The sequence below is a fragment of the Pinus tabuliformis genome, chromosome 1_2 (assembly GCF_031772625.1).
Source record: "Pinus tabuliformis cultivar Carrire ecotype Pingquan chromosome 1_2, CPIR1, whole genome shotgun sequence".
In the NCBI taxonomy this organism is placed as follows: Eukaryota; Viridiplantae; Streptophyta; class Pinopsida; order Pinales; family Pinaceae; genus Pinus; species Pinus tabuliformis.
In genome coordinates this window covers 1,139,260,433-1,139,280,614 of record NC_142298.1, presented here as the reverse complement: position 1 = coordinate 1,139,280,614, position 20,182 = coordinate 1,139,260,433, and the positions used below count along the sequence as shown (strand labels likewise).

The following is a 20,182-nucleotide window of genomic DNA, read 5'->3' as shown; positions in this document are numbered from 1 at the left end:
TTGGTTGTTTCTCTCCAAAGATGCCAGCAGGCTTATGATACACTAGGTTCCAACAAAATGCAGTCAGGATTTCTATCTCTAAAGGTTACATAACCTAGAATGACTCAATCTGCCTAAAGCAGTTCAAATAAGTAAACTGTTCAATATGTGAGAATTCATCATACAATCTCTTGCGTTTTCATTAAGAGACATTACTTCAACTGAGATCTCAAATGGCTCTAAATAACTGTACTATAATGTCCCACAATACAAAGAGCGTATGTCCACACTAAACTTACGAAAGATAAATTTATAGAGATTAAAAGCACCACAAGTGCTACAGTCTGAAAAAATCTTCCTAATCTAAATAGGATGTTAAAGAAGGAAGAAGGAAAATCAGTTTAACCAATTTAGAAACCAGATTTCACAAATCATCTTCTCCAAATATTCTTGACCTTTTATCTCCAGAGCCACTATCAGCAACATTAAGATGCATTAGGTTCAAAGAAGTTGCGGTCTGGATTTCCGTCTCTGAAAGTTGCAAAACCCAGATTGACTCAGTCTGCAATAAAACTTCTATGTTTGAACTTTCTAATGCAGCTCCCATAAGTAAATTGTTCAAGATGTGAGTATTCATCAGAAATTTTTTATAGCCGTTTGAGCTTTTATTTAACTAATGTCTTCCAGTCTGAGTTAAGTAGGGATGTTAAAGAGGGGGAGAAGGAAAATCGGTTTAGTAAAATTAGAACCCAGATTTTGCAGGTCAGCTTCTGCAAAAGTATTGACTCTTACTCTCCAGAGAAATATCAGCAAGTTTAAGATACATTTGGTTCCAAGAAGCTGCAGACAGGATCTCTCTCTCTGAAAGTTGCAAATTTCAGAAACTAGATTGACACAATCTGCAATAAACATTGTATGTTCGACATTCGAATGCAGCTTCCTTGGGAGAATTGTTCAAAATGTGGGTATTCATCAGAAGATCTTTTGCATTTGCATTAACAAGCAATAGTTGAAATGAAACTTCAAACAGCTATAAACAACTGGAGTACAATTTTCTGTTAGATGTTGAATATTGCAAAATACAAATAGCATATATCCAACACTAACGTTACGAAAGCTATATTTTTAATTGACCAAAACTAAAAGCACCGCAAGTATCATCAAAGGAAAATTACATCAAGTTGGAGTCTGGACAGTATCTCCTAGAGGCAAATTCATAACCCTGTCGAAATACCAACACTGCCAATCATGCATAAACAAGAAATTGCAGTTACCTACTTTGCAAACACGCAAATATCCAATATAATACAAATTTGATAGCATGTAAGACGAGAAACAATTTTTAGTTCTTTTTCAATACAAAACACATTTATCAAGTTAAAATCTTCTGCAGAAAACATTAAATGTGCTCCATGAAAAGAATAAGAATCACGTGCAGTGGAGAAGAAGCTTCTGATTTATTTCATCCCTTTCTGAATTTGCTGCCAAGAAAACTTGCATTAAAAGTTAGGCAATCCGGATGCAGCTCTCCGGAAATACAATCTATATATAAATTCTGAATTATTCAGTGAAGAACATCAGAATCTCTAAAGTCTACAGAAATTTTGAGTGCCACCCAATGGATCGTTCACAAAGAGGAAAAAAGAGCATATAAAGTCTAAAAGTGAATGCAGCTTAGACATGGGATATTTTACAGCTTCCCAAGGCAAGCTTCAATACGTTGGACAGGCTTGAAATCTAAAATAAATCATCGAAAAATCAACATTTAAAATGTGAAATAATATAAGATTGAAACATCAGGCAGACGGAGGAAAAAATATGAAAAATCAAATAGCATGGATATAGCTCCCTTTGAAGCTTGAACTTTGCAGCATAAAGTTTGGTTCTGGTGTTTGGTGTAACCAGGAGAGACAGGGCACCTGCATTCATAGAGCCAGTTGGACAGCTACAAAGTTGTGTAGTAATCTGCATCCAGTTAGCTGCATTCCGAAGTTAAATTGTTCTGTGATCACCTCCCACGAGGATTCACCAATTGTGAGAACACTGCACTTGTGGTCGCATCTTCTAAATCATCATCACTCCCACCAACACCTCTGCCAATAACGCTAGTATCAAAAGGCTCAGGCTCTGGGCAGTGCAAAGGAAGGTCTGCAATATGATTTGTACTATTCTCATCTGGATCATTTTGCATGGCTGTCTCCTGTAGTTGAAATGCATATTCCAGGTTCCATAGAACATCTCCCATGGCAGGCCTGTCAATGCCCTGCTCTTCCAAGCACTTTTCGGCAGTTTCCCCAAGCTTTTTCAGAGAACCAGGGTTAATGGTCCCAACAAGGTGAGGGTCAATGATCTTTTCAAGCTTGCCCTTTTTCTGCCAGTGCATTGCCCACTCTGCTATATTGACTTGTTCTCTGGGAAGAACAGGATTAAGAGTTGGCCTTGCACACAAGACCTCCAGTAACACTACTCCAAAAGAATAAACATCAGATTTCTCTGTCAGTTGTTGCCTTCTGAAGTATTCAGGATCAAGGTACCCAAAACTACCTTTCACTGCAGTACTTACATGAGTCTGATCCAGAGTGGGTCCAGTCTTTGAAAGTCCAAAGTCTGCCACCTTTGCCACAAAATTCTCATCCAACAAAATGTTGGTGGTCTTCACATCTCTGTGAATGATACCTTGAGCTGCCCCGGTATGCAGGTAATGGAGACCCCTGGCTGCTCCTATACATACCTCAAGCCTCTGTTTCCACGACAATGGAGGAAGATTTGATCCATACAAATGACTTCTAAGAGTCCCATTAGCCATGTATTCATAGACCAGAATCATCTCAGAATGCTCCTCACAATAACCAATCAGAGATACAAGATGGCGATGGCGAAGCTTTGACAACATTTCAATTTCTGTCTGGAATTCAGTGAGACCCTGCTCAGATCTGGGATTACCTCGCTTTACAGCCACTTGAGTACCATCCTCTAGCCGTCCATGATAAACCTTGCCAAAGCCACCAACACCGAGAAGCAAACTCTCATCAAATTTGTTTGTAGCTTGCTGTATCTCAGCAAATGTGAAGTAACGGCCAAGGTTTGAGGGTGCTGAGGAAACATAACTCCTAGAACTACTCTTGGAAACTTTACTACCCATGCTATGGGAATTTCCTCCATACAAAGGAAGAGGCAACCAAGCAGGATGAGAATACTTTGACTTTGACTTTGGATTGCAAAATAGGAAATAGATAGTAGCCATCAGCCCAAGGAGGGCAGCAAATCCCACCACCGATCCTACAATGGGACCTACCTTGCTGCTGCTTTTCGATGAACTAGGAATGACACCATTAACAGAATAAGGACCATCCAGACTTCCTGCATCATTGCTAATCTTCAAAATCTCCAGGCCATTAAGGATGGCATTGGGAGCAATAGTATCAACATTTGAAGGACCAACACTGACAGATATGTTCTTTGATCCAGATGAAGCATTCACCACAAAGTCTGTGTAATATGGAGTAGACAAGACCAATGTCTTCGAAGAAAGATCGAGAGCATTGATGGCAGTTTGGCTATTAATATAGACGTTAAATACTAACTGGTAGAGAGCTGAGCTCACAATATCACAGAAGTGCATACGAACAAAATAGCTAAAATCTGGATCCACAGAAAACATCCAAGTGATGTTAAAATTGGGGTTGGTCACATTTGCATTTGCCATCTCATCTGCTGTGGCATAGACAGAGTTAGGAGCAATCTCTGGCGTGACTGTTGTGGGGTACTTAATGCTGCTGGCAAGGACACTGACAGATTTAGCAGTACCACTAGAAGTCAAATAACTCTGATCAGGTACCCAAGTTCTACCAAGAGTGTCATTCATAGGCGTGACCAGTTTACCCCCAACATTGATCCTGTATGCTGTCTCCAAAGCATATCCAGAGAGCCCAACAAAAGAAGAAATAGCAGGTAAGGTAACAGGCTGGTTAGACAACAACTCATCTGGAACTGAAACAACCTCGATGGCATTTATGAATGCAAGTGAATTGCCCGTAGGAGCAAAGTTCAATGTCAAGCTATCAGAGGCCACATTGATGAGGTACTCCTTAAACAAATACAGGGTGCTCTCTGCATCTGTGTTGATGCTGAAGTTGTGCAAGAGAACGAATTGATCTGTTGTAACAGAAAATATTGCAGATTTAAGATCATAGCTACCGTGTGGAACAGGATAGAAATACAGACGTACCCAGTGCCAGCCTTGCAGATTAATTTGGAAGGTGTAAGAGGAGCGCTGAGTAAAGATCCTGGCTGTCAAATAGAGATCCGAAGGAACGTTGGCGCTCTGAACAGTGGCCAGGATATCCTGGCTTGTGGAAAGAAGGGATGATGAGTACGAATCCGCCTCAAAGATCTGCCCTTCAACGGTGGTGTTTTTTGATGCCCCGCAATCAATTAAGTAATTGTCTGTTGGAGTGAAGGCAGATAGAGATTGAGCAGCTAGAAAACCCCATATACAGAGCACAAGTTTCCCCTTCCACGAGAGGATGGGCAGGGTGCCCATCCTCGGACTGATCATATTGTCGAGAACTACTACTCTCAATTTTTCCTCCTTTCCCCTAGTATCCCAGACCAGGCAACAGAAACCCTCCAGCCTGTTGCTCTAGATACAAAGTCTTCGGAGATGCCAACAGTTGGCAGCTTGAATTCCGATGTTTGGCCAATTTGAACAATGTATGCAATATTTGGATAACCAAAAACCCAGCACGAAAGCCCCTTTGTCAAATGCTTTGCAGACAATATCCCTGAAAGGCCTGTTTTGGAAATGGGCACCCTCTCTGCAAACACATCAATATCCCCAACCACCGTAACGAGCACTGATTGTGCAGACGGACGTACCAACACCCTAGCAATGCAACTCAAACCAGGCCTGATTGTTTTTCAAGGAACAAGAATAAAATAAGATTCAGATCATGGTGTCCTTCAATTATAAACTACAGAAAGCCTAACTGCAATATGACAATGGGGATGGACCCTGAACCCAATCTCCTAAGATGTACACACAAAATTTCGCAATGCCCAATACTATTATCAATGCCTGCATGTGAATCCAGATTTAGATTGTTCTAAATCAGAACCCACATACCAAGGGACATGAATACAAAATCCAAATATCAATAAGCCCCCATTGCCTTATCTCGCACTTAACCGAACTACACAATATTCAAAACAACCTATATAAAACACCAATGCCAGCATCTACCAGGGAGAAACTATAGCGCAAAACTCGGCATCCTTACAACTCACCTCCATTACAGCTCCTTCAGATGAGTATGTTGAATGTCATCCACCGAACAACGTGCTGCCCAGCATCTATTTCCAATGTATTCTACTGCCTGTAAAGCTCCAACAGCCTGTCACCACTCGAGCAGACGGACCCACAGAAAACAAAACTGACTCTGCAGTCTGAATGCCCATTGAAAACCAAGCTCGAATCTGGCTCTCCTTTATCCAAATATCCTCACCCAAACCCCCAATGCCAATCCCCTTCACCTTTGCTATTTACCAGCTCACCTCTTTCTCTCACACACGTTCAATTCAGTCGATTCAGCAGTCAAATTCGAGATACCGTTTGAAAAAGATACGCAAACTATAGATTAATCAAAGTACATCCAACCCATTCTCCCTATTTGAATCTGGTATTTTCAATGCGAATCTTGATGAAACGCGGCGTCCATGGAACCGCGTTATCAGTGTCAGTTATCCGGTTATCCGGCTTAAACATTCGGAAAACTATAGAAAATCGGACGGTGGGCGGATTTTTCAACAGCTGTTTACCTTCCGATTCGGCGGTCCTGTCGGAGATTTTGCTAGAAACAGTTGGTCCCCGTTGCTAATTTTGTGAATTTAAGGAATAATTTTTTGTTAAGAAATTTGTCAGATGCTGACAGCTCATGCCCTCACATGGCTGACCTCACCTTCTGTGTTCCAAACTCAGCCGTTTTGAAAAAAAATAAACAAACTTTAGTTGATAAGGGGTTGGAGATATTCTTAGGTAAGAACCCCATTGTCACATGGCTTGGAAGGCAATGCTCCTGCTCCTTTATTGAGCCAACGCGCTTATCCAGCGAAGCTTTTCCTTGCACACTAATCGTGATGCACTTGCCTGCATATTTTTTTCATTTTTGTTTTCACATTTTAATCAGCACTTTGAATTGGCCCGCGCAGGTTTAGGTTGAAACGTAATTTTAATGTTTATATTAGGTATTTCTGATTCTGTTAGGTTATTTCTTTGATCCATAATTTTATTAATTGACAGACTAAGTTTTTAAAATTTAGTTTAAAAATAAATAAATATATTTACAATTAACTGTATTTTATATTTATACAAAAAAGGTTATAAATATTTTTTCCATTGAAAATTTAGTTATATATTTTTGTCGTTAGGTATTATACTATTTGTTTTTTAGTTATATATTTATTTTTTAGAGATTTATTAATATATTATCTGTATTTATATTTAGAATTAATCAGAGTAAAAAGCTTTTTAAAGATAAAATTAGTTGTTATTGGTTAATCTAAAATTATAAGTATTAATAAATAGTTTAATAATAACAACATTCTAAATATTAATTCTAAACAATTAGTTTTTATTAGAGATGAAATTTGTGTATTTTTTAATTTGAAGATCTTGTAATGAAAGGCTTTATTTACAAGTTAATCTTAACATTGTGATCTCAATTTTCTCAATTCTCACCTTCCTTAAATATATGTTCCTTAGGAATCTTATTACATTAACCATAATTACAACCATGGTGATGCAAGCTTGTATTTCCATTTATACAATAATTGTTTCGTTGCCCACAACATTCTTGAATGCAATATGTAACAATGAAAGATACAAGACAAACAACACAGAGGCCATAATGGTGAAAATCAAATTAAGCATGAACTTTCCATTACTTATTCCTTGTGGTCATTTGATGTGATCATGCACACTAAGCATAATTGTACTCAATGTGAGAAGGAAAAAAGTGATAATCACATGTATGGCTAAAATAAAGGCTAACACTACATCAAAGGGTAGTTGTGTTCTATAGAGGAGAAAAAGTAGATGTTGGAAGGAAGGATCCCCTATTTGTAAAACTTAAAATCTACCATTATCAAGAGCCCCATTCCCCTATAGATGAGAAAGAATTTGGTAGTTAATTGGTGCTAATTAACAATTATCCATTTTAAGAAGAGGAAAATTCATCATCCCATCTATTACAACATAATGTGAATCCATGAGTTCTTCCACCTCCTTGGAGATAAAATCTTTTAAAAAATAATAGTAAATCAATTCCCTATCACAAAACAAACACCCTCATAAGTAGTGAATGCTCTGTGCTCTTTCTTCTTCCTAAAGGAAACTAATACAAGATTAATAGTCGCAATGCAGCATAATCCCTGCCTCTATCGTTATGGCTAATTAATTGATTAAGTGCCTACATTTTCATCTCTACACATGCTTCTTCCACACACGCTTCCTCCGCACAGCCACCTGCACAAATCTTTCTGCCCAATAAGAGCTCTCTGCACAAGCATTTGTTCTTCGCACATGCTTCCTCCGCACAACCACCTACACAAATATTTCCTCCCAGTGAAATCTCTCCGCAAAAGCATTTGTTCTCTGCACACGCTTCCTCCACACAACTTCCTTTACACAGGGTTCCCCCGCACAACTTCCTTTGCACATGCCTCATCCACACAACTATCTATGCACTCAATAACGCCTTTCAGACAATCATTGATATTCGAAGCTATTATTAATTGTTGTGGGTCCCAAATGTCGTGAGGAGTATTCCTTGTGAAATATGTTCCTAAATAGTAGATAAAGAAAAGGGTTGTATATTTATTATTTTAATAAAAAGCATGTTTCATATAATTGTCATTAGATTTAAAATTATTTAATATTCATTGTACGCTTTTAAATATGTGTGGAAGGATGGTTTTTTATAATAACAAAACTCTGCACATTAACGTGTGTAAATAACATTTGATAATATTTAATAGCCATTTTTCATAGCGAAAACTTTAATGCAATTTATTTCATAATAAAAGAGGCATTGCAGCTATGTGTGGAGAGATTTGTGTGAAGGTTTGTGTTCTTTTCTCTGCACATGCATCATCCCACACACTTTGTCTCTCAACCTCCCGCACACTCTATCTCCCGCATACACAACCTTGCACACAAGCATCCTCCCAAGACGTGTGTAAATAAGATTTACTAATATTTTAATAGCCATTTTTTATAATAATGAAACTTCGCACTTTAACATGTGTAAATAACACTTGCTAATATTTTAAAGGCCATTTCTTTATAATAGCTACTTTTCATAGTGAAAGCTTTAATGCAACTTATTTCATAATGAACGGGGCATTGCATCTCTATGAGCAGAGAGATTTGTGTGAAGGTTTGTGTTATTTTCTCTGCACGTGCATCCTCCTGCACACTCTATCTCCCATCCTCCCGTACATTATATATCTGGCACATGCATCTTCTCGCACAAGCATCCTCTCGAACACTCTTTCTCTTGTAGGATGGTCAATTAATTAATTAACCATGTTTACAACAATGAGTTAATTAGCCTTTCACTACCCATTGTATTGATGCCCGCCAATGACCATTGTTGTCAATATTGATTCTCAATTTAAATGTAGCATATATTACACTAGTTAAAAGATCCTTGTGATCTAGAAACTTTGACTTGAAATAAAAGTTGAGAATATGCAGACACCAAAGAATAGTGAAACCACATTTTCATAGAATCTATGGAAATTTTCAATCGGAGAAGGCATGGGCATGAAAATTGCTCAGTCCTACAAAATCACACACCTCCACACTCACACACCTTCGTACTTAGATGAGGCACGATCGCTCGTACAACTTAGGAATATTTATGGGTTGTGGAGAGTTAGTATTGTTAAGACTGGTTACCCTTATAAACATTTGTCTTTGTAGAACAAATTTTATGTGTAGATATCGCTCTGAAATCCCCATTTCAACATTTTTTCCAAAATCAAAACTTAAATCAAATTTAGAGTTGTCGAGATCATTTTTTCTTTGGGCATTCCCACTATAACAGATTGTCACATGTGCAAATACCAAAAATTTGGTTTGGATGTATGGTGAAAGAAATATCTCCCTATACCCACAAGTTGTGTGCTCTCTCTAATTACACTGAGATTGGAAGCTCAACATGACAGAAACACCATAAATAGTACAAATTCATAATCATTTCATAATTACAGCAAGATTAGAAAGCTCCCCGAGGATACACACAAGTTGTGCTCTGTCTAATTACAATAACATTGGAAACTCACAACACAACAGAAACATCGTAAATAGTATGGACACACAGTCATTTCAAAATTACAGCAAGACTGAAAAGCTTATGCACAACGCACAGGTTTTTCTCTCTTTATTTACAGTCATTACAATAAGACTAGAAACTTACAACACCACATAAATGCCACAAATAAATAAAGAAACAAACATCGCACACGCCAAAAACGTAATGTCATTGAAATAAAAATTTGCTAGTATATTTGTCGTTGGTTGATAGTTGCCACCAGAGAGAATGCAGTTCCTATCATTCTCTATATTACTGGAAAGAAAAAATTTAATGGGGAGATCATTCATGCATGTTCTTACAACCACTACAAGGAAAAAGACCCTCTAGCAGAGGTTTTTGCAAAAGTCCCTATAAAAATAGCCCAAAAATCCATTTGTAGCGGAGTTCGGTAAGCAAATGTTTTAGCGGATGTTTTTTAATGGTGTGTCTATAATACACTAACGCACCATTTTGTTACTATACTTACACGCATCAATGCTTAGTAGCATATGGTGCAATGTGGCAGAGTTATTTTTTATACAAATAAAAAAATAATGATGCGCTAAGTACCTAATGTGCACTGGTGCATATAATACTCGATAGCACTAGAAAATGATTAAATTTAAAAAAAAAACGTCAGTCATAAAAATCATTTTGCCTAATCTGATTCTATACTCTCACAACGTCTCGGTGTGTATACTATTCATTAGCACCAGACAAGTGTTAAATTTTAAAAAAAGGTTAACCGCAAAATTCATTTTCACCTTTTCGGTGCTATACTCACATAAAGCACAAGTGCTTTCACTTTTTATGAAAGTCTCAGTGCATAAAAGCACGGGGCACTAGGCAAGGTTTTTAATTTAAGAAATATCGGTGTGCTACTCATATAATAAGCGTCGGTGCCATTAACAAAATTTTACGTCTTGGTGCTTAATATACAATGGTGCACCGTTCGAGGGTTATTTTTTTTTAAATAAAAAATAACATGCTATAAGTAACTCTAGAGCACCGATAAGCATACTACTCGATAGCACCGAACTAGTGTAAAACTAAAAAATTGTGGGTTGTAAAATTCATTTTCACCATTCTGGTGCTATACTCCCACGAACACCTGGTGCTTTGACCTTTTCAGGATGCCTTGGTGCGTGTACGACATGGTGCATTGTTGTAGGGTTTTTAATTTAAAAAAGTGGTGCATTAGCTGAAACCAAAGCATCGGTGCATATACTACTTGATAACACCGGAAAAAGGTTAAATGTAAAAAATGTCGGACATAAAATTCATTTTCACCATTTCGGTGCTATACTCCCATGAAGCACTGGAGTTATTCCTGTTTTCACATGCCCCGGTGTGTAAATAACATGGTGCACTAGGGTATGGTTTTTAATTTTAAAAAACCATGGTGCACTTCGTAAATAATTTGCACCGGTGTGTGTTCTCAAGTGCACCAAAACAAGGTTAAATAAAAAAAAAAAAATTTACTGGACATAAAATTCATTTTTACCATTTGCAATGTTATAGAGTTTTCAAGCACTGATGCAACTTTTGCCTCTGTGAAGTGCCTTCCCATCGGTGCTTCCATTGCTTGAAATCCTTCCGTTCGTTGCTTACTGCATGCATTTTGAATGTTTTCAAATGATGATCAAATTTGTTTATTTTGTTTATATGGCAATCATGCCAATCCGATGAGAAAATGTCCAAGTAATGTCTATGTTTCTCCCTAACTTAGTTTTTTAGCAGAATAGAATTGAAAATTAAGTAAAAAAATGCATTGTTTTTGAATTTTTTTTCTACATGATGTGTTTGAGACGTTCAGCTTACACCATTGATGGTGCACCCTATAAATTTACAGGGTGCACTGCAAGTCAATGCATAACGTCAACGCATCATTAGTGGCTCGGTGTGTTTGGTAAATGGAAACGCACTGGCATGTGAAGTTCCACGAAGCACCACTTTAAAAATTATAATTTTTATGGCGGTACGTCTGGTAAAAGTAACTTCATGGTGCATTTATTTTTTCCAAATGTGTTGCTTAATATTAAAAAATTATAGCTCGTTGCATTCATTAACCTGAATGTTCTAGTGCGGTTCATCAACATAAAATTAACGCACCAATGCAAAATTTTATATTGACACACCATATTGAAAAATAAAAATAACTAATGTTATGTATGTATGTGAACTGAAAAGCAGTACATCAAGTCGATGTACGCATCATTTTTAGTGCATTCTTGTTTTTTTTGTGGCACATTGTGTCTAGTGCATTCCTATTTTTTTGGAGCACCAAGGTTGATTTGTTTTTAATTGAAAGTTATATGTCCATATTTATAAACACATTTTTCATTTAATAAAAAAAAATTATGTTTTATGTATGAGGTTGATGTATTTTATATGTCAATCATGCAGAGACGTTAGAGGAGAGAGGAGCAACAACAACAAGAGAAAAGAGTTTACCAGTATAATATGGTATGAGGGTGGGATGCACGAGAGAGGGAGAGGGTACAAATCCCTCTCCCTCATAACACAATGACCCAAGGCCTCTTGAGGAATGTATGCCTTATTAAGTACTATGAGGAGGCTATCTCCCTAAAGGGACACTGGGTTGTTGGCACAACTGATCCGTTAGTGATATTTCCACCGACAAGCTTTTTGTATTGGTCTTGACATGTGCTTTTATCCCACTAAGGAGGAAATTTATTTTATCACTGGCCTATCCAAGAGGATGGGATTTTCCTTAGTTCCCTGATGTTCCCCATGGCCTTGCAACAAAGATTCAGCTTGTCTATAGGAATTTACAGGGCAAGTTCCTCAGACAGAACACCAAAGGACACCGCTTACAAACAGATCACAGATCAATACACCAGTACTTTTGACGTGGTTAAAACCCTCAAAGAGGGAAACAGTCCACAGCCTGAGCCAACGCAGCCACTTCAGGAAATTTATTAATAAAATAATGAAAATTTACATAAGCTTCTCTCATGAACGGTTAACCTACAAATGACCCTCCATGCTCTTTAAATAGAGATCATGGACCAATCGGGTGTTAAGCCATGGATCAAGTGTCGATAATACCGAGGAGAGAATGAACCGTCGGATCACTACATATCGTGACCGTCGGATTGTAAGTTACAAAATGTACATATTAAAGAAACACACTTTACCTAACTCTATACTAGACCAAGTTATACTTAACTATTTCCTATGTCTCGGAATATCCTAACATCCCCCCTTAAGAACAACTTGGGATAGGATTGAAGGATTTACAAATATGACACAATAGGAGAAGGAGGGAGGCACTAGAGCCTATCCCCCCTTAGTGACAACTTCCTGAACTCCAACCATAAATCGAAGTTTAGTGAACTTCGCCTCTATGAGAGCCTTTGTAAAGATGTCTGCAACTTGATCATCTGTTGAACAATATTGCACTTCAAGAACATGGTCATGAATGAGCTTTCTGATGAAGTGCATGTGCAGTTCAATGTGTTTGTTGCGCTGATGTTGAACTGGATCTTTGCATAGCTGAATGGCACTTTGATTATCACACCAAAGTGTAGTCGGATGCTGCTACTGAAAGCCAAACTCTGACAAGATCTGACGAAGCCACAAGGCTTCCTTACTAGCTTCTACGGCACCACAATACTCTGCTTCTGCTGAAGAAAGAGAATTGGCACCTTGTTTCTTGCAAGCCCATGTAATAGGTCCTGAACAAAGAGTGAACACATAACCTGCAGTAGACTTCCGATCATCGGGGTCACCAGCCCAATCGGAATCAGTGAAACCAACCAATAGAGGAGCCGCTTCTGCACTGTAATGAATTCCAAACTGAACTGTACCTCGAACATAACAAAGTATTCTTTTAGCTGCTTTCCAATGACTTTCATGTGGGTTTTGCATAAACCGAGCAACAAGGCCAACAACAAAGGAAAGGTCAGGACGAGTATGGGTTAGATACAAAAGTTTTCCTACAAGTTGACGGTATAAGGTAGCATCAACTTCAGGAGAAGTACAATTGACTGAAAGTTTGACTCCAGACTGAAAGGGAGAAGGGGTTGGCTTACAGTCTTCCATGTGAAAATGGCGTAGAATATCACAGGCATACTTGGACTGGGAAAGGGAAATACCTTCCTCGGATTGCAAGACTTGAAGACGAGAAAATAATGTAAGTGTCCGAAGTCTGTCATTTCAAACTTCCTTTTAAGGCTAGACTTCACATGGTTTATAAGGTTGGGATCACTACCAGTCAGGATAAGATCATCAACATAAAGAACAAGAATGATAAGAGACTTGCCCACTTTCTTGGTGTAGACAGTATTGTCAGAATGACAGCTAGAGAAGCCAGATTCTAAAAGAAAGTTATCCATTTTGGCATACCAAGCTCGAGGAGATTGCTTGAGACCATAAAGGGATTTCTTGAGCCGGCATACAAGGCTGGAGTCTGTTTGTATAAAGCCAATAGGTTGTTCCATATAGATTTCTTCATGCAAGTCCCCATGCAAGAAGGCGGATTTAACATCCATCTGATGGACTTCCCATTTGAAAGAAGCAGCAAGGGAAAGAACAAGGCAGATAGAGTTCATTTTGGCAACAGGGGAGAAGGTTTCAGTGTAGTCAATGCCTTCAACTTGTGAAAAACCCTTAGCAACAAGACGAGCTTTATGTTTATCAACTTTCCCATCTGGTCCATACTTGGTTCTGTAAACCCATTTGCATTAACAAGTTTTCGTCCCTTTGGTAGAGGAACAAGATCCCATGTATCATTTGCCAATAATGAATGATATTCTTTATTCATAGCTGCTTCCCAATCTGGATGGCCTGAAGCTTCTGCAAAGGTGTCAGGATCATAATTCACTGAAGCTTGAGCCAGTAAAGAAGAGTCTCTATCGAACTGAGAACGTGTACGTCGCTGATCTGTAGGATCACCGGCAAGATCACCTGCTGCATCCTGAGTAGCACGGACCCATTTTGGAAGCTGAGGAGCTGAAGGAGGATCTTGAGAAGGTGGGGGGGAGTTTCATCCTCGCTTTCATCATCTGAAGAAGAAATATTTTCAAAAGTAGAAGAGATAGGGAGAGGTGGCACATCCGCCGAACTAGGCTCGCATGCCGATATATTTTCAGCAAACTTTACATCTCTTCTAATGATAACATTTTTGGACTTAAGTGGAATAAGTCTATATCCGTTGACATCTTCAAAATATCCAACAAAAATACATTTTTCACTCTTAGGTTCTAAAGCTTTATGTTTCTCATCTGGAATATGGGCCCATGCTTCACTTCCAAAAACACGAAAGTGACTTACATCTGGTTTGATTGAGCTCCATGCTTCTTCTGGAGTGATATTCTTTAAAACATTAGTAGGAGTGCGATTTATTATGTAATTTGCACAGTTAATTGCTTCTGCCCAATAATTAAGACTAAGTCCTTTAGATTGAAGCATACAATTAGCCATTTCCTTTAAGGTGTGATTCTTCCTTTCAGCTACACCATTTTGTTATGGAGTATATGGAACAGTATGTTGCATTTGAATTCCATTCTCAGTGCAAAAGTTGATGAATTTGTTTTTAACATATTCTCCGCCATTATCAGATCTTAGCTTAAGAATTTGATGTCCAGATTGTTTTTCAACAAAGGCTTTAAAGGCCAAGAACATGTTAAATACTTCACTCTTGAGTTTTAAGAAGTATACCCAAGTGCGTTTGGAGAAATCGTCAATGAAAGTTAAGAAATACTTGTAGCCAGAGAATGAAGCAACTGGAAGTGGACCACATAAATCACTATGCACGAGATGTAAAGGGGCTGAGGCATGCCAAGAGGCACATTTTTCAAAACTGTCCCGATGATGTTTTCCGAGTACACATCCGGAACAAACACCATCTCTGCAAGATACCATTGGAAGACCTGTCACCATATTTTCTTTACATAGATTCTGAAGAGAGCGATAGTTTAAGTGACCAAATCGCTCATGCCAAAGTTTGCTCACTTCATCATTATGAGCAACAAATACTGAGGGAAGATTTGATGACCCAAAGTTGTGAAACTTATACAACCTTGTAGAATCATCAGTAATGCCAGTAGCTAAAATCTGTCTAGGATCTCTTAGGTCCTTAATTACAACATCATGAGGTGAAAATTCAACGATTTTACCTTCACCTGAATGAGTTATCTGATATACAGATAGAAGGTTGCAGGATAAGGTTGGAAAACATAATACATCATTAAACTGACCATTGTCTATATGAACAGTTCCAGTCCCTACAACACTAAGAGATCTATCATCACCAACATATATATTTTTGGTGTTACAATCATTTAAAGAAGAAAACATGGCTTTGTTTTTGGCCATGTGATAAGAAGCTCCAGAATCAATGAGCCACTCATGAGAATGAGAAGAAGAAGAAGATACATTTAGTGCATAGCCAGACCGAGATGCTTGACAACCACATGCAGAAAGTGCCATTCCTGAAGATGAAGTTGAAGTTGAAGAGTGCTCCAAATGGATGTTATGCTTCTTCATTGCTGCTTCCAAGGCTTCCATCTTCTTAAAGCATTTGGATTCTAAGTGGCCATCTCGATTACAAAAGTTGCAATGTCTTTCAGTCTTCTTCCCTTTGTTTTTATTTGTCTTATCATTTTGTTGAAATGATTTTTCATTTTGAGGCTGAAATTGCTTAGGACCCTTGTTGGGTTTAAGACCATTCTTTTTAGGATACAACTTCTTAGGATTCTTTGGATTTGGTTGATGCTGGGCAGCTAACGCTTTCTTAGAAGAGTTTCCAAGATGAAGAAGACCAAGGTGTAAGAGTTTTTCTTGTTCTCTTATTAAAGAATCACAAAAGGATTCAAAGGAAGAGGACTTGTAGGTTTGTCCTTGAGAAATGAAGGCTTCTCTTGTAGAATGGAAGGTGGAAACAAACACAAAATAGGCTGGTCCCAACTTAGTAAGAATGGAGTAGATAAGGCTACTATCTTCTTTCTTAACCTTAACACCTTCCAAGAGAAGTCTAAGGGTCTTGAACTTGGACAAAAAATCTTCAATGCAAGAAAAATTATTGGGGTCCAATGTAAGCAATTCATTTTCAAGTTGATGGGCTTTAAGTTCATTTTTAATTCCAAAGACTTTAGTAATCTGTTTCATTGCTTCATCAGGAGTATCAAGTTCTGCAATATGGAATCTAAGATCTGGAGAAATAGACATCCCTATCAACCCACGTGCGTGGTCTTGCCTATTTTCCCATTTAGCTGCCTTGTCTTCATCTTTCGGTTTGGTTTCTTGGCCTATGGCTATTCTGTAAAGACCTTTACTTCTAAGTAAATCCATAATGTAGGACCACCATTGGAAATAGTTGGTGCTGTCAAGAATAACTTGGCATGTAATTTCAATTTAAAAAAAAAAAATGAAGCTATAGACACTGAAACTAAGTGTCGCAATGGAAAGATCTCGAAAAATTAGGCTGTTTAAAAAAAAACGGTTCTGAAAACGGCTTCCGGATGAAGAAGTTATGGCTTTTTGAAGAAAATTTGATGAAGTCGCCGACGAAGTGCAGGAATGTGCGGAAATGAAAAATCCGCCCCCACAAAATGGAGACTTGAACCCAAGACCTCTACTCTCATAAATTAGCTTTGCACCAAGTGAGCTATACAAAAAGTTTGAGAGAGAGAGAGAGAGAAAGAGGGGTTGATGCTTTGGGTTGCGTGCTTGCTTTGAGAAAGCTCTTTTTCCCTACAAAACAAAAAACACAAAACCCAACACGGACATACAAAAAAAAAACGAACCTTGCGGCTCGAAGTTAGCTTTAGCCGGAAACTAGATATTTTCCTCAATGTTTCTTATTTTTCGAGATCACACTAAGGCGCAGCGGAAAAGAGCCTACACATGAGAAAAATCCTTCATTTTTGTTTCTGATTTGCCCAGATCGCACAGAGTTGCAGGGCAAAGAGCATACTCAGAAATGAAAGGTATAGATCCGGTAATAAAAAAAAAGCTAAATAAACTGAAAACCGAAATAAACAGAGAGAAAATAACTGTAAACTACAAATAAACACTATATACCTCCAGATATTAAAAATGACGCAGCTAGGGCTACCGGAAACCTTTTCGCGTGAAACGAAAGGGGTTCCTCACTAGAACAGATGCTCCCAACACAATAGAGCAGTCCTCTCGGCCTGAAAGCAGTCAAAATTAGTAGATCTAGGAAATGGTAGTTGGATGCAGTTCTACCGGCTTCAGATTTGGATCACCAACGGACACGGCCCTCAAATAGCTCCGATATTATGTAGGAATTTACAGGGTAAGTTCCTCAGACAGAACACCAAAGAGCACCGCTCACAAATAGATCACAGATCAATACACCATTACTTTTGACGTGGTTAAAACCCTCAAAGAGGGAAACAGTCCACGGCCTGAGCCAACGCGGCCACTTCAGGAAATTTATTAATAAAAGAATGAAAATTTACATAAGCTTCTCTCATGAACGGTTAACTTACAAATGACCCTCCATGCTCTTTAAATAGAGATCATGGACCAATCGGGTGCCAAGCCACGGATCAAGTGTCGATAATACCGAGGAGAGAATGAACCGTCGGATCACTACATATCGTGACCGTCGGATTGTAAGTTACAAAATATACATAGTAAAGAAACACACTTTACCTAACTCTATACTAGATCAAGTTATACTTAACTATTTCCTATGTGTCGGAATATCCTAACATTGTCTACTCTCAAAGATACGTTAGGGATCATGTAGTTTCTCTAGCAAATATTTATGTGTTTGATGGACAACTACGAATCGTTTATTTTGGTGCAAAGGAGGTAAGGTGTCTCTCACTATTAGTGAGTACCATTGCACACTATACTAGTGATAAGTGATGCATTAGTTTCCCTCTTTTGTTTTATGTTGATTATTTGATGCAGAGGCGACGAGGTATGAGATGGTATGTCATTTTTTTACGGAAATTTCATATAGCTTTAGATAAATTTCGTGTTATGATACATGGTAGGGAAAACTTCCCTTTTTCTTCAGAGCTTTTTTGTTTATTTTTTGAGAGGTTTCTAGAGATGAGGCCTACTTTTGACCATCGCCCTCCTCGGTCGATGACTAAGGCATGGATGTGCATGTGGGACGAGATGGTGTCCAAGAGGGGCTAGTCAAAGTATCCGACCAATGCACTAGGGCTACTAGGTAGTGAGGCTGACCACGTGTTTATCTTCGTGTTGTGTCCTATTGAATGTGTTGGAAATCATTCAACCAAGGGATCACCTCAATATGAAGTTCCAATTAGAGCCCACACTATTTGGTGTAGGATTCCCATTCAGTATAAAGGCCCAGTTGCCAAATCCTTAAATATTTTCCTTGGCTCTAGCTATAAGCACAAGAGAATGAGGTAATGGTGTCTTCAAAAAGCAAGGGAGGTGTGCCTGGTGAGTGTGCAATTGCAACTGTGTCAAGGTTCTTCTACTGCAAAGGGGAGAGAAAAGTGAGCCTCTAAGTGAGAGGTAATAGTACCACCCAGGAAGAGACACACATGAACCAGAAGGCTCCATCTAACATCCAACGAAATAGTCCACAGTAGGTGCAACGGTTTCTAAAACCAACAAATAAGGAAAGATTTGTCTAGTATCCCATAGAATAGTCCACAAGGATGGGACAATAATAACAACCATTACAAAACATTCTCAATAAGATAAGCACTAAAATAAACGAAATAGTTCAACTATCTTAGTACATGTGAAAGCAAACATGAAATACAAACGTCCACATAATAGTCTTACAAACATTCATAGTCCATGCATGAAGAACGTGTTGGCCTTAAAATGCTTATGTTATTAAGCAAAAGTTCCAAGACACATGTTTACAATGTACATCACTAGCCCCAGTAGTGGGACATTAGAGCCACTCCTTGCTCCTCAAAGAGCTAGTTGATCTCTCTAATGCCTTGCAGGGGTAGCCAAGGTGAAAATTCCTCTGCTCATACAATGAGGGGGTCTATCTAACTAAGGGGTGATGCTTCCCCCTTATGAATCTTTGACTACCCTCATGATTGTTCAACTTCCTATGACTTTTAAACTTGCATGACTCTTCATATTCATGTGTGTCCTTCGTACTTCCACTTTACAATACATTTGGATACAATACACATGGTCCACAATAGTGATGTGAAATATGACTACTCATGACATGACATGACATGGCACTGCTGACATGGACTGCTTGATGATGTGACAATGTCAGGTCACTATTGTTGTTGAGTGCTAGATGTCTTCTTGGATATGCTTTCTCTTCTCCTCTACATGGCTTGGTAATGCGAAGTCTTCAATGATCTTAAGTCTTGGATGGTAGTTGCAAACTTGTGTCCCTTTGCTTCCCCTTGATAGATCCACTTGTGAGTTCAGTTGCAAGAGAGTCTTTAGACATGCTTCCCTCCTCATTTTCCTTCTTCATCATCTCACCATGACTTGATAGTGTACCTGTTCCTACAATTCACTCATGGCGGGACGACATGAATCCAAAAACCCCCTAGTTTAAGATGATGCATTATTATCCATGAACTAAGCCTAGGACAAGTCACAGGCTAGGAGAAAGGTCTCAGTGACTACGCATTACCCAGTTCCAGTAGATAGGGGGATACCGTGATCATTGATACTACGTAGTGCATAGCTCAGGCTATACTGAGGAAAATTTTGTGCAATGCCCATTGAGGGAAAAATTTGCACAATGGCCACTGAAGGGAAAATTTGCATGGTGGCCATTGAGAGAAAAATTTGTGTAATGGCCATTGAGGGAAAAATTTGTGCTGTGGCCATTCAAGGAAAAATTGTGTAGTGGCTACTGAGGGAAAAATTTGCGT

At 38.5% G+C, this 20,182-nt stretch overlaps 1 pseudogene across 1 annotated transcript; it reads right to left on the bottom strand.

Moving 5' to 3' along the window:
• Positions 1 to 1,417: 1,417 nt before the first annotated feature.
• On the bottom strand, positions 1,418 to 5,808 carry LOC149210198 (receptor-like protein kinase THESEUS 1 pseudogene; annotated as a pseudogene). Its single transcript, XR_016252943.1, has 2 exons — positions 5,266 to 5,808; positions 1,418 to 4,888 (listed from the first exon to the last, which is right to left on the bottom strand). The product of XR_016252943.1 is annotated as a receptor-like protein kinase THESEUS 1 pseudogene (transcript).
• Between the last annotated feature and the right edge of the window lie 14,374 nt (positions 5,809 to 20,182).